This window comes from Aquarana catesbeiana, linkage group LG01 (genome assembly GCF_042186555.1).
Source record: "Aquarana catesbeiana isolate 2022-GZ linkage group LG01, ASM4218655v1, whole genome shotgun sequence".
NCBI lineage: Eukaryota > Metazoa > Chordata > Amphibia > Anura > Ranidae > Aquarana > Aquarana catesbeiana.
In genome coordinates this window covers 371,855,473-371,869,493 of record NC_133324.1, presented here as the reverse complement: position 1 = coordinate 371,869,493, position 14,021 = coordinate 371,855,473, and positions in this window count along the sequence as shown.

The window sequence follows — 14,021 nt, the reverse complement described above, 5'->3', positions numbered from 1 at the left end:
AATTTGTAGGGAGCGGGTCAACAGGTTAGTTCTGGGAGTTCCATCTACACCCACACAAGATATGTCAATATCGAAAAGATAGGAGTGGTCAGGTAAATCCTCTTCTCTAATCACGCTTCTGGCTGCACCTGTGTTGATTAGGAAAGTGGTTGGATGTCCCTCAATGGGTAGGGTCTCCCTCGCTAATGGGCCTTCTGAGTTCTTTGAAGAGGTTGCCATAACAGGGGTGAATGACACAGGCTTGCCCAATTCCTAGCGTAGGAGATTCAGGTGTTCCGAGGTGGGATGTCCAGAGTTTTGATCATATTGCCCCTGATGTTGGTACTGTTGTTGAGGATATTGATTTTGTGCATTTGGATTCCCTGGTGGGGGAAATTGCCTAGGGCGTCTGGGCGCTTTACAGTCCCTTTTATAATGTACAGGATTTCCACAGTTGAAACAGGTTGGTGGTGGCCTCGGTGTGTATGGGGTAGTCCCAGCAACCATAAGTGGTGTGGTTTTCTTGGTGGTCTGAGAAGATTCCAGACCCTTTGCTACCAAAAGGAGGGTGTCTAGGGGCAACACACAGTACGCCGGTCGGGCCATGGTGAGGCCTTTTTGGATTGACTCCTTGAGGCCTGCCACAAAGGCTGAAGACAGCATCTGACTGTGTGCCTTGTTATGGGTGGTGAACCCCAAATCTGAAAAAACTTGTACCAGTCTGGTGTAATACTTTTCTACTGACTCTGTTTTGTCTTGAGTAGCATGTTGGATACTTTTGGCTTGGTCAGCCAGTCTGTCCCTTGTCCACTCGCGCAGCTGCTCACAGAATTCCACACCAGAAGTAAAGGTATTGTCATCGACAATCCTTGCATCATTGAGATTTTTCTCTATGATGGGCCAGTAAGCGTCTCCAGCTTTTATTTCACATAAACTGACTAGATCTCTCCATGCTGCTGAGTAGGTTTTTTGGATCTGGGCCAACCTATGGTAAAAGGGCATGGGTTGTTTTTCTGGGTCTGGCAGAATGATCACCAGGGAGGATGCTTGGGATGGATGGAATGTGACATACATCACAGGTGCATCGGCCACTGGCCTAGGAGCTACTGTTGATGCCCGTGTCATTGGGGTTAGGAGGGGGGTTTCAAGTAATCAACTCCTCATCCTGTGACGAGGATGGGAAAGTGTCCGGTATGGACGTCGGGGGATGTTGATATGGATGTAAACTCACATCTGGCCTTGCCGTTGGAGGAAGGCCGGAACGCCACCTGCTTTAGCGGTGGCATAAGATCCTAATATGTTGGGCATGTCAGGAGTTTGGGTCGGTAGGGGAGGCATGTAGAAGGTACCGTCCGCCCTTATGACCAGGTAGATGGAGGTTACAGGGTCTGTAGGCCTTCCGGTGCTCTGACCAGGTTTACCAAGATGGCCGCCGGAAGGAGTCATAGGGAGTCTTCATGCATCTTGACTGGGTGTACTAAGATGATCGTTGGAAGGGGTGTGTTGGGCTGTGGGCGGAAGTATGGGTAGCAAAGGGGCGTGTGATGGCAGGCGGGGCTCAGTGGAGTGACAGGTGTTACAGTTATCATAGGGCAGTGGCTTGTTATTGTCAGTCAGCACACATAACGGTTCATTCTTGTCAATGCATTGATGATACACATACACCGTCAGTTTTCCCTGCTGCACCTCCTGCTCTATCCATTGTTCTCTGTGGATGGCCTTTGCCACATTATACCAGGCTTCTGCTGTTTTCAGTAGATTGTTATCCAGCAGAACGCCTCTCTTTTCTTTCATTATTCTCTGCAATTCCTCCGGCTGTAGCCGGCCTCCACTCGCAGTCATCCCACATATATAGCTGAAACCCCCTTCTCTGATTTAACTAGTTCCTGTCCCATCTCTCCTCTTCCATGGCCCTCCCAGAAAAAATCCCAGGTTTCTTACATGGTCTTTCTCTGCCCCCTCACACTCTTCTGGCTGTTCTTGGTGACAAGGGCACCTCTAGATACCGTGCCCTTCCCGCTCAGCCTCTATTTCTATCTGCTTTATCGAATTTCCTATACACTCTCTGACCGGGTAGTGGACGTTAAGGCGGAAGAGTAAGACCTCATGTCTTTCGGGTTTCAGAGGGTGGCGTCCTAACAGTTCCTGACTATATCCTAATTCTTTTACTCTCAACAGACCCCAGCCACCCTCATGAATACCAAACCTTAATCCACATACACATTTAGGACATGACATACTAATCAGTGCCACAGGAGGAGAGAGATGCACAAGAGTGGATTTCACAGAATCACCACCCGTGACTCGCACACCGCGCTGCCACCCGTGACGCGCAAACAGAATCACTGTGCTGCCACCACCCGTGACACGCAAACTGACACCCCTTCCCCATGATGCGCACACCGCGCTGCCACCTGCAGGAGAGTTACCATGTCAAATTAGTCCCTCTGTGTACCAACCCACTCTTCTGGTCTCTCTCTCTCCCTTCGACGACCAACACATATATACAGACACAAACCGGGCAACAGATATTCAGGAACAGGTTCGATACAAATTAGACCCCTGGCAAGCAATTACCTGTCTCTGGTGACTGCTGGCAGCCACATCAGACACAGAGATAGACCAACAACGGAGATGGGTCACGTACTGGTAAGGTACTGAAAAGTATGTCTTACCGTACTCTGGAGGTGATCAGTCTCCAGCCCGTTCACGCTGATCCACCTCGGCGTCCTTGCGATCGGCTGTCCGATGGTTCACAACCCGGGGCCCCACGTTTTGGCGTCAGCTGAAATGGATCAGACCAATCGCCTGGGGAGTATCTGTCTCCGTTTTAATTAGGGCTAAATATAACTCTGTGCATGCACAATGAAATGCCACACTGAGCCTGTGTTCAGATACATGATAATTCTTTATTCTTCCTGGTTACATGGGGTTTTATATATGTGAACGACTTGTGCTATGTGGGAGTACATCGGTAGCATAGCGTTATCTAGATTCTAGTAGCTTCTGATTGGTCATGTCCATATCAGGTGAACTTCCTCCAGAACCTGGATGCCATGTCTCGGGTGTAGTCCTGGACGGAGGCGCCATCTTAATTATACATTCTTCTTTTGATGGGAGGGGGGTGCTGCTAGCGGCCATTTTGAGCAAGGAATTAATAAAGCACTTTGTTGCTGTGAAAAAAGAAAGCTGGCTGGTATGTAGGCTAAGCCAGGGATGCAAAGAGTTAGTGATAAGTGTCTGCTGCTGTACTGAAACATGATACCTCACACGGACAGTAAGAGAGCCTGCAAGCAGCCAGTTTTCAGTAAGAAATAAGAAGGCACTTTTTACACATACAGTACACATGCAGATAGAAAAATATGCATTTTATATACATAGAAAAATATGCATTTTACCTAATCGATCACAAATTCATCCATAAATATGAACACAAAAGAGGTAGGTATAGTGTGTATGGGTTTGGCAAAGTCACCAGATAGAGGATTGGTATCGGCTGACTTAGCGGTTGGGGGGAGGGAAGGTTCCAAATGAGTTTTGGCCCCATAAACAAAAATCCTCTTGCACTCTGCCTGAATTTAAGGACAAAAATAACATTTGTACACATTTTAGGGGGTGTTTAGTGTAAGCACTACAATGGAGCTGACAAAATACATTACTAAGTGACTAGGCTAGGTGTGTATGGGCCCAGGATAGCATGCTGGGGAGGTTAGTGAAGGCAAAGATGCATAAAGGACAAAAAAGGAGCATTAAAAGCTTCCAGCATGCATGAGGACAAAGAGGACATTCACAGCATATTACAATCATGGTAATTAGGGAATGATTAAATAAATAAAATACATTAGCAAACATTAAATATATAGAATGTGATGTTAAATGAGAAAACGTACCCGAATATAGTCCTTATGCAGGACCTGAATGATGGCAGAACAGGTCTCTGGAATAATGATCCCCAGAGCCTGGGGGGAGATGCCTGTCGAGAACTTCTCCCCGTCGCCAAGTACCGCAAGGTGGCGACGAGCCTCTGCTTGGGAGTGATGGCTTGCCGCATTCAGGTGTCCTGCTTCGTAATATAAGGGGACAGCAAAGCCAACAGATGGTGAAAAACAGGGTCCATCATTCGGAGATAATTCCTGAAATCATCAGGATTATTCTCCTGGATCTCCGGCAAAAAAGCATGTGCGAGAATTGGTCACGCTGGAGCAACCAATTCTTGGTCCATGAACGCCTCCTCGCCCTGTTCATGGACTGGACTTGGGTCAAAGGAAGAACTCCAACACCAAGCCCCTGAACAACACGAACTCTACGACAAGTAGGTGCCCGCAACATGGCTAGAAAACGGTCGGCTAGTCAGAACGAACTAACAGAACGCACTGAAAATCAGAAAGAACCTGAGAAGAACGATCTGAAAATCAGAAATGAGCGGACAAGAATGCACTGAAAAACAGATATGAACTGACAACACGTACTGAAAGACAGGAACAAACCCACAAGCACAAACTGAAGAACAGATAAGAACTTAAAAGCACAAGGCTGAAAAGCGTGAATCATCTCTCATCAAACTTCTACTAACACAAGATTAGCAGAAGGAGCCCAAAGGGTGGCTCACTGGCTATTGAAGCTTTTTATAGTGCCGTCGTACGCGTTGTACGTCAGTGCGTTCTTGCTGATTGGCATTTCCGACAACATTTGTGTGACCGTGTGTATGCAAGACAAGTTTGAGCCAACATCCGTCGGAAAAATGAATGGCACTGCAAAACATTTGACTGTGTTAACCACACTAAAGGTGGCCACACATGCATCAATATAATCAAGTAATCGATGGGCAAAAAATGTATGCATATTCAATTCCAATGTATGATCGATTAATAATCAGCTTTGATCACATTTGTATAGATCAGGTTGAGGATCAGGGCTGCTCTATGCAAAACCGCTGCACAGAGCAGGTAAGTATGACATGTTTGTTATTTAAAATTAAAAAAAATAAAAATTGCCTTTAATATCACTTTAGTATAAATCAGTTTTGTGAATTTGATCACAATAGTATCTGAATCTGTTGGGCTTCTTGGTCAATATTGCAATCAATATCATTAAAGCTATTTTTAAATTCATAGTCAACATGTAAAAAAAAAAAAAAAAAAAAAAAAACATGAATAGATTGCACACACATTGATGAATTTAAAAAGTACATACATGCATTCAGTTTTGCATTGGAGAATTTAGAGCATTGGTAACCTTGATCAGTGCACCATGGGTGCAATGAAGAGGCACCCACAGCATCTTTCCAAAGCCCCAGGTTCATATGAAGGTATACAAGTACTGTTATGGAACTTGTGCTATTGACAGCGACTACTGTTATGGAACTTGTGCTATTGACAAGTCCCACTGCAACAGTGGAGGATGGAACCTGTATTCCATCAATCTTTGACTAGATGGTGCTTCTGCATAGACTAAGCCATGCACAGCCACACTAAATGCAAAACAGGATGCTCCAGTGACAAGTGGAGGGAATCATTTTAATGCCCCGTACACACGGTCGGACTTTGTTCGGACATTCCGACAACAAAATCCTAGGATTTTTTCAGACGGATGTTGGCTCAAACTTGTTTTGCGTACACACGGTCGCACAAAGTTATCGGAATTTCCGATCGCCAACAACGCGGTGCTGTCAAGCACGTCCGACGAGACTAGAAAAGGCCAGTTCAGAACCAAGCGCGGCACCCTTTGGGCTCCTTTTGCTAATCTCGTGTTAGTAAAAGTTTGGTGAGAGACGATTCGTGCTTTTTCAGACTCGTGGCTTTCAGATTGTTTTCTGCGGTTCAGTTTGTGCTTGTGGGTTTGTATCTGCTCTTTAGTGCGTGCAAGCAAGCTCCGCGTGACTTTAAGTAGTCATTGTGTTCTTGTTCGTTCGTTACTGTTTTTCAGGTCGCTCTGCACAGGCCTTGCTGTTCTTCAGTGCGTTCTGTTACTTCGTTCTGAGCAGCCGACCGTTTTCTAGCCATGTTGCGTATACGTACTCCTCGTAGAGTTCGTGCTGTGCGGGGGCTTGGTGTTGGGGTCCTGACCTTGACACAAGTCCAGTCCATGAAAAGGGTGGGGAGGAGTTCATGGACCAAGAATTGGTTGCTTCAGCGTGACCAGTTCTCTCATATGCCTTTGCTCCGTGAGATCCGTGAGAATAATCCTGATGATTTCAGGAACTTTCTCAGGATGACGAACCCCGTATTTCACCGTCTGCTGGCTTCGCTGACCCCCTATATCAGCAGGCAGGATACCTGCATGAGGCAAGCCATAACTCCGGAGCAGAGGCTCGTCGCTACCCTGCGGTACTTGGCGACAGGGAGAAGCCTGCAGGACCTCAAGTTCTGGACAGGCATCTCCCCCCAGGCTCTGGGGATCATTATCCCAGAGACCTGTTCTGCCATCATCCAGGTCCTGCAGAAGGAGTATATGAAGGTAAGATTTTTATCCTTTAATATCACATTTTATTGTATTGAATGATTGATAATATATTGTATTTCTTTCCTCATTCCCTAATTACCATGATTGTAATATGCTGTGAATGTCCCCTTTGTCCTCATTCATGCTGGATTTTTCTGTAATTATTTTTGTACTCCTTCATACATATCTGCCTTCAATAACCTCCCCAACATGCTCTCCTGGCCCTATAGTCACCTCATGTCACTTAACAATGTATTTTATCAGCTCCATAGTAGTGCTTTACCCCAAACACCCCCTAAAATGTTTTTAAATGTGATTTGTGCTTTAAATTCAGGCAGGGTGCCAGAGGCTTTTTTTTGTGGTGTCCCCAAATCATTTTTAGTAACCCTCCCTCCCCCCAACTGCTGATCCCCAATCATCTATCTGCTGACTTTGCCAAACCCATACACACTATACCCACCTCTTTTGTGGTCAGATGTATGGATGAATTCCCCAAAGCATGTAGTGCAAGGGCCTGCCTGTATACTTTCCAATGGTAGTGTTCAAAGTTTTTGTATTCTATTATTATCTTGATATGTAATATCAGTATTTATATCTTTGTATTATGACACTTCTTACCTGTCCAGTGGGTTGCCAATAGTTTAACTAAGGAGGGGCTGTTCCAAGTAATACCCTGTATTTAGGCATTAATCTCTCAATGAAGTGGAGAGGGTTACCTGTCCAATATTCCCCCCCCTATAATGTTAGAAATGGCCCATGAGAGGGGGGGGGGGGAATATGATAGGTGTACCTTATACTTTGGTATTAATTTCCCCTTAATAAATGCTATCTGGAGGTTGGCCAACAATGTTTGTGTCTAATCTGCTTGCCATGTTTATGTGCAAAAATAGTAATTTATTTTTATTTTCCTCTACGGTTTCCTTCCACGCCACAGGAATGGCAGACTGTGGCCTCCCACTTTGCCCAGCGGTAGGACTTTCCTAACTGCGGAGGGGCAATTGATGGGAAACACATCCACATCGTCCCACCACCCAACTCGGGGTCTTACTATTTCAACTATAAGGGGTTCAATAGTATTGTGATGTTGGCGGTGGTGTCGGCTAATTACGACTTCTTGTATGTGGACGTGGGGAAGAATGGCCGGATGTCCGATGGTGGAGTCATCGCCCAGACGGAGTTCTACAGGCATCTCCAGAATGGCAGCTTGGACTTGCCACCTCCAGAGGACAATGTGGAAGGACTCCCATTCGTCTTCGTTGCGGATGAAGCATTTGCACTGGGGGACCATCTTATGCGGCCATTCCCGATGAGGACCCTCACCCGGAACAGAGGGTTTTTAATTACCGGCTGGCCAGAGCCAGAAGAGTGGTGGAGAACACATTTGGAATCCTGGCCAGCCGGTTCCGCCTATTTCTGACACCCATCCATATGGCGGAGAATAAACTTAATCATCTAATCCTGGCGTGCTGTGTTCTCCATAACTTTTTACGCCAACATTCTGCCAACTATGCTGGCTCAGTTGGGCCTGAGGCCGGAAATCTACATGATACAACCCTGACGGCGCTTGAAAGTGGCTGTCCTGGCTTGCCCTCCCTGAGTGCCCGTGATGTCCGGTTAAGATACCTTGAGTTCTTTGCGAGTAGGGAGGCCATCAATATGCCAGACAATTTGTGAAGCATTTAGCAAATAAAAAAAAAATTTAATCTTTGGTGACATTTACTGCTTGTGTTTGTTTTAGCTGACCCTGACAGCAATGTGTGGAGTCCATAAAATGGCGTGATTGTATAACCTTATACAAAGCACTGTTGGCTGTTATTTACTAAAGGCGTATAGACTTTTTATACTACAAATGCTCTTGAAACTGCACTGAAAATGCACTTGTAGTGCAAAGAGGATTTGCCCTTAGGAAATAACCACCATTTTCTCAGAAAACAGCAATTACATCACCACAAAAGTGTTGTAGCGTTGAGACAATAATCCACACATTCTTGATTAACAAACTTTTTAATAGCTGCACAATCACATGTGCATTTAGAAACGGTTTTTAAAACAAACCAACATGTTTGTTGTGTAACAATTTTGGGGGTGGCATTATCAAAAATAGAAATGTCCATTTACGATAAAACAGGTCTGTGTAAAACCAACAAGAAACACAAAAACATGTCACATGTCATATGTTTCACATATGGTAAAACTTGAAGGCAATATCAATCACTCAATATCATGAGTATTTAGGAACTGTGTTTGATATTGCGTTCAGATGGGGTGAAGTCACCCCTTGAAAAGCCAAATTTGGAAGATGCACACCAATTTACGAATGTCAACATGTGCTAGCTGCCATCACGGGGGATCAAGGGACGTGTTTTGTGGGAGCAAACCCTTCCTCAACGCTACTTTATTATTGAGGAAGGGGTTGCACCCCCAAAACGCGTCCATTGATCTCCTGTGATGGCAGATAGCACATGTTGGCACACTGTGTGCATCCTCCAAATTTGGCTTTTTAGAACATCGCTCAAAAAGTTAAAAGATTGTACCACACAAAAAAATAAAGTGATTTTGTGGGGTTTTAAATTCGCCCCAAAACATCAATGATGTTATTATTTTTTTGAATCACATCATTGATTTTTTTCTTGATGTTTTCAATTCTAAATTACACCCCATGATCTCCCCGATCAGGATCTGGGCACTTTCTGATGTGAAAGAATCTCGATCCCTAACCTCACGATCACCTAAAAAGAGAGAAACAAAACAAAAACAGGTATCAACAATCTGCCAGCATCCATCTCTTACCTGAGTCTGTGGTCGCAGACACTCACCTGTTGTGGTGTCAATTTCCACCACATCTTCTTCCTCCTCCTGCTCCACTTGTGTTGGGGGTATTTCACCTTCTTCCAGAGGTGGGGGGTCTGTGGTCTCCTCGGATGAGGGGTTACCTCCGAGTCTTTTCTCCCCTATGTAAAGCAAAAAGGGTATAATTAGCACACAGATATTTGATGGCAGAACTATAAATAGGAAACATTGCTTGGAAGTGGTGTACAATTGTCAATTTTAGCAGAGTTCAAAGATGTCGCTTTTTTAGTGTCCTTTGTCAACCTGCAATACTTTACCTGTTTTGTACAAGCTTCACAGATGGAGACCCCCCTATAGTATACACTGGAGCACCTGTGTGCCCCCCCTAATAAAAATGGTGTTCTTGTGTCCCACACTAGTGCTCCAGCGTCCAGATGTGAAAACAGCTGCTGAGTGTCCTCTCCTTACACAGAATCTAGTTTGCATTTCATTCTAGTAACAAAGCCATCTACACAACCAAATATTTTGCATCCAAGTAGGCCCTAAAAAATGTAGGAAAATGCATATGGCCTAAACAATGGTGTTTTAGAGGCCGAAAAAAAAATGTTTGATACGAACGAATAATGGGCCCATGAACATTAAAATTGACATTTTAAACTGTACAACAATTAAGAAAAGCATATGGAGCAGCACGAACGTAATAAAGACAAAAAGAATAGGAACACAGCACAACTACTTACTTTTTTGCAGCACTCTCCGGATCTTTAGGTACTGCTCGGGCTCTCTTAATTTCAGGTCCGACCACCGCTTCCTGAGCTGATCTTTCGATCGTCGTACCCCGAAATTCCGGTGCAGACTCCTGACCACTTTCGCAATGATCTTGGCCTTTCTGATATTGGGGTTGGGGTAAGGCCCATACTTCCCATCATAGTCGGCCTTCTTCAGGATGTCCACCATCTCCCCAAAGGACATATTTGTGGCCTTAAATCTTCTCCTTCTGGATCGGATCGTGTCCGGATCCGGGCTTTCCTCCTCCTCCTCCTCGTTACTGTAATTAGCACGCACCTGCTCTGACTCCGCCATGTGCTCTTCACCCACTGCGCCGAACGAAAAGGGGCGGGGAATAGACTAGAAAGAACGTCAGGGGCGGGCGGAGTTACACGCATGCGCAGTGTGTATAAAGCGTACCACACGTGCGTATTACGTACGATCTGTGAGCGGAGGAAGGAGCATTGGAGGCGCCGATCGTCATAACGAAGGTAAGAGACATACTTGTGCCTATACTGCTTCTACATTGAGGCCTATATTGTAACAAGATTAGTAGAGTTTGGCCTGACATTAGGGTTTGTCTTGTGTTGTGTCTTGCAGTGAAAATGGATATCTTGAATGATACAGACTTCATGGCAATCTTCATTGACATGTTCAGGGAGCTGCCTTGTCTGTGGGAGATCAACCACCCACATTACAGGAACCAAACAAAGAGGAAGGCAGCGCTGGATCAATTGTTGATAAATTGTGAAGCAGGTGATCCCCACGGCAGACATCACATATTTGAAGATCTTAATTGGTGGCCTGAGGAGCACATATGTAAGGGAGCGCCAGAAAGTCCAGGTTTCGCAGAGATCTGGAGCAGCAGATGACATCTATGTCCCCAGAATGTGGTACTATGACAGGCTGCATTTTCTGGCAGGCCAGACTGAACCCAGGTCATCACTCTCCAGTCTTCCTTCCATGCTTCCTTCCCCTCCAGCTGAGGCTTCTGACGCCCAACCTGGACCTTCCAGGCAGCAACATGTGGAGGAGCCCAGATTGAGCCAGGTATAGCATTCCTCTAAATATTTCTGATTGTCCAATTAATGATGTTAACTAGATGTTAGTTTGGAGTACTAATTTATGATTGTGATTGATGATGCAAAAACTAAAATCATGTTCCTTTTTCATACACAGGGAAGTCTCAGCCAGGAGGTGGCCGGGCCGAGCCGGCTGCCTGATATGCCGGCCCCTCCCCTACACCTGGAAAGAGAAAGTGGCAGGAGGAGGAGTGCCCTAGAGGAGGCTGCCATAGGCCTCTTTTGGAGGGCTACAGAGGCCCTGGGAGCACCACACACCGTGGAGGATGACTTCGCTGCCATCATTGCCTCTAAAATGCAGAGGATGGAGGAGGGACAACAACTCATGTGTGAGTCGCTAATATTGGAGGCTCTTAATAAGGGGATGAGGGCCCAAATTACATCTGAGACACACCTTTGTGAACTCACACATAGTCCTCCTCCTCCTCCTGCAGGTCCTCCTCCTCCTTCTCCTCCAGGTCCTCCTAGTCCTCCTCCTCCTCCAGGTCCTACTCCTCCTCCTGCCACATCTCCAACAGCACAGCCACAGCCCGGAATGAAGCGTGGAAGGAAGAACAGAAAGTGAGGACCCTGGATCCAGTCTGGTCGGCCAAAAGATGCAGCCTCTTGTGGTACCACAGCCTGGGGACACAGATGTCATCTGCTGCTTTCCAGATCTCTGGGACTTCTGGACCAGACTGCCCTCCCTTACATATGGACTCCTCAGGCCACCAATTTTGATGTTCAAGAATTGATGTCTGCCCTGGGGGTGCCAGGCTTCACTAATTTCTCCTGTTTATCCAGCGTTGCCTCCCTCTTTGTTTGGTTCTGAGCCCTTAATAAAGGATTTTTGGTTTGAATTATTCTTGCCTATGTGTGTTTTACTTCAAAAAGGACAGTTTGTTTGTGAGGATTCAGGTACTTTTCAAAAATACAATGTGAAATTAACAAGGGACACCAACACCAAACAATCTCCTTGAGATTAAATAATAAAAGATATCAATGGTGTTGTGGTAACTTGACACACAAAACACACACAAAAATAGTCTGGAGTAAAACTAAAAAAAACATTAAACAAAGATCAGCCTTTGAAAAAATACAAACATAAAATCAAAAAGAAAAATGGCTTTAAATAAAAAAAAAAATATTTTTGAACGATGTGACAAATAACAATATATTCAGGGAATCCCAAGGAAAAAAAACAAAAAAGTTTGTGAGAAGTGTGTGTGAATATGAGCAGCAAAACTACTTAATTCTTGTCACATTATAAAGAAGAAGAGAGTGCGCTGTATTAAACCATTTTTAACATTGCAGCGTGCCGAAAGTGCTGTATCCATTGCGAACGCTAAGTTTACCAGACCAAGCTGTTCCGTGTCGAAATTTCTTCTGAGCATGCGTGGCACTTTGTGCGTCGGAACAGGCCACACACGGTCGGAATTGACGCGATCGGACTTTGTTGTTGGAAAATTTTATATCCTGCTCTCAAACTTTGTGTGTCGGAAAATCCGATGGAAAATGTCCGATGGAGCCCACACACGGTTGGAATTTCCGACAACACGCTCCGATCGGACATTTTCCATCGGAAAATCCGACCGTGTGTACGGGGCATAAGTGTGGAGAAGAGCTGGAGAATTTGACTGTTTTAGTTACAGCCTACATAGTGGTGGTAAATGAAAAAGGTCAAGAAGATGGACTATTATTAAAATCGGTGGACTATTATTAAGATTGCCATACATGATGTGATGTATCAGGTGCAGCTATGTGGTGGGATAAAATTGGAGAAATCAGTCAACTTTCCCAGTCTCTTTAAATGTGTGGCTGGCGGAATCCCCCTCTGTCAGCTATTGAATTCATTGTATGCATCTAAATACATGAACAATGACTGCATCTGGCTGACAGTTGTTCACCAGGATCTATGCAGTTCACAATTGTTTGAAATGGGTCGTATTGACAGTGTCAATCAAGTTTCAAATTGTGGTTGACAAATGCTGTGGTTGACAATTACAATTCAAATTATGTATGGCATGGCAAACATCAAACGTGATATGTTTTTAAATATACTGTATATATTATCAATTTTTTGTGCATCATTATGACCTTTGACAATAGTAATTAGGGACAATCCAAGTATAAATGGGGTTATGGATGTTGGTCTTCATTAAAAATGAACTGTTTTGTAGATGATGCTCTTCTGGTTTTTACTAATCCCCCATGACCCTACCAAATCATCATCAAATTCTTACTTAAATTGCATATCTTTCAGGCCTCAGGGTAAATCAAGTCAAATCCAAGGCTAAAAACATTAGATTGTAAGCTCTAATGAGCAGGGCCTTCTGATTCCTCTTGTATTAAATTGTTTTGTAACTGTAACGTCTGCCTTCATGTTGTAAAGCTCTGCGAAAACTGTTGGCGCTATATAATCCTGTATAATAATAATAATATAATAATAGGTAAATTATTATAATAAAATGATATAATTAAAATAATAATTACATTCCCCAGAGGCAGCTATCCATATTAAATCTCAATTTCCCTACCACTGGGCATCTTCCACATTGGATTACCTAAGAATAAAACTGACCCCTTATTATAATTCAGTATTTTCCACAAATTACTGTCCTTTACTGTAATCCCTCACTACACTTTGGCATTCCTGGAAATTCATGTTCCTGTCTTGGATAGACTGAGTTAACACAATAAAAATGACCATCCTTCTCAAAGCTTTATACTATTTCTGTACTTCGCTGATTAGCATTCTATTCTTTTGTTTACACTTACATCATAATAGGGTTCTCAGGGGGAGGCCCTAGCACAGTAGATTATCATTTGCTGATATAAACTGCAATTTCAGATCTATACTGACCGAATATACGTTTTTATTACAGACCTGTTACCACATTGTACCACATAATTGTCTTTGGCCAAGACTGAGGCAGTATCACCACCACCGCCCCCCCCCCCCTTCAACATCTATCCCTACAC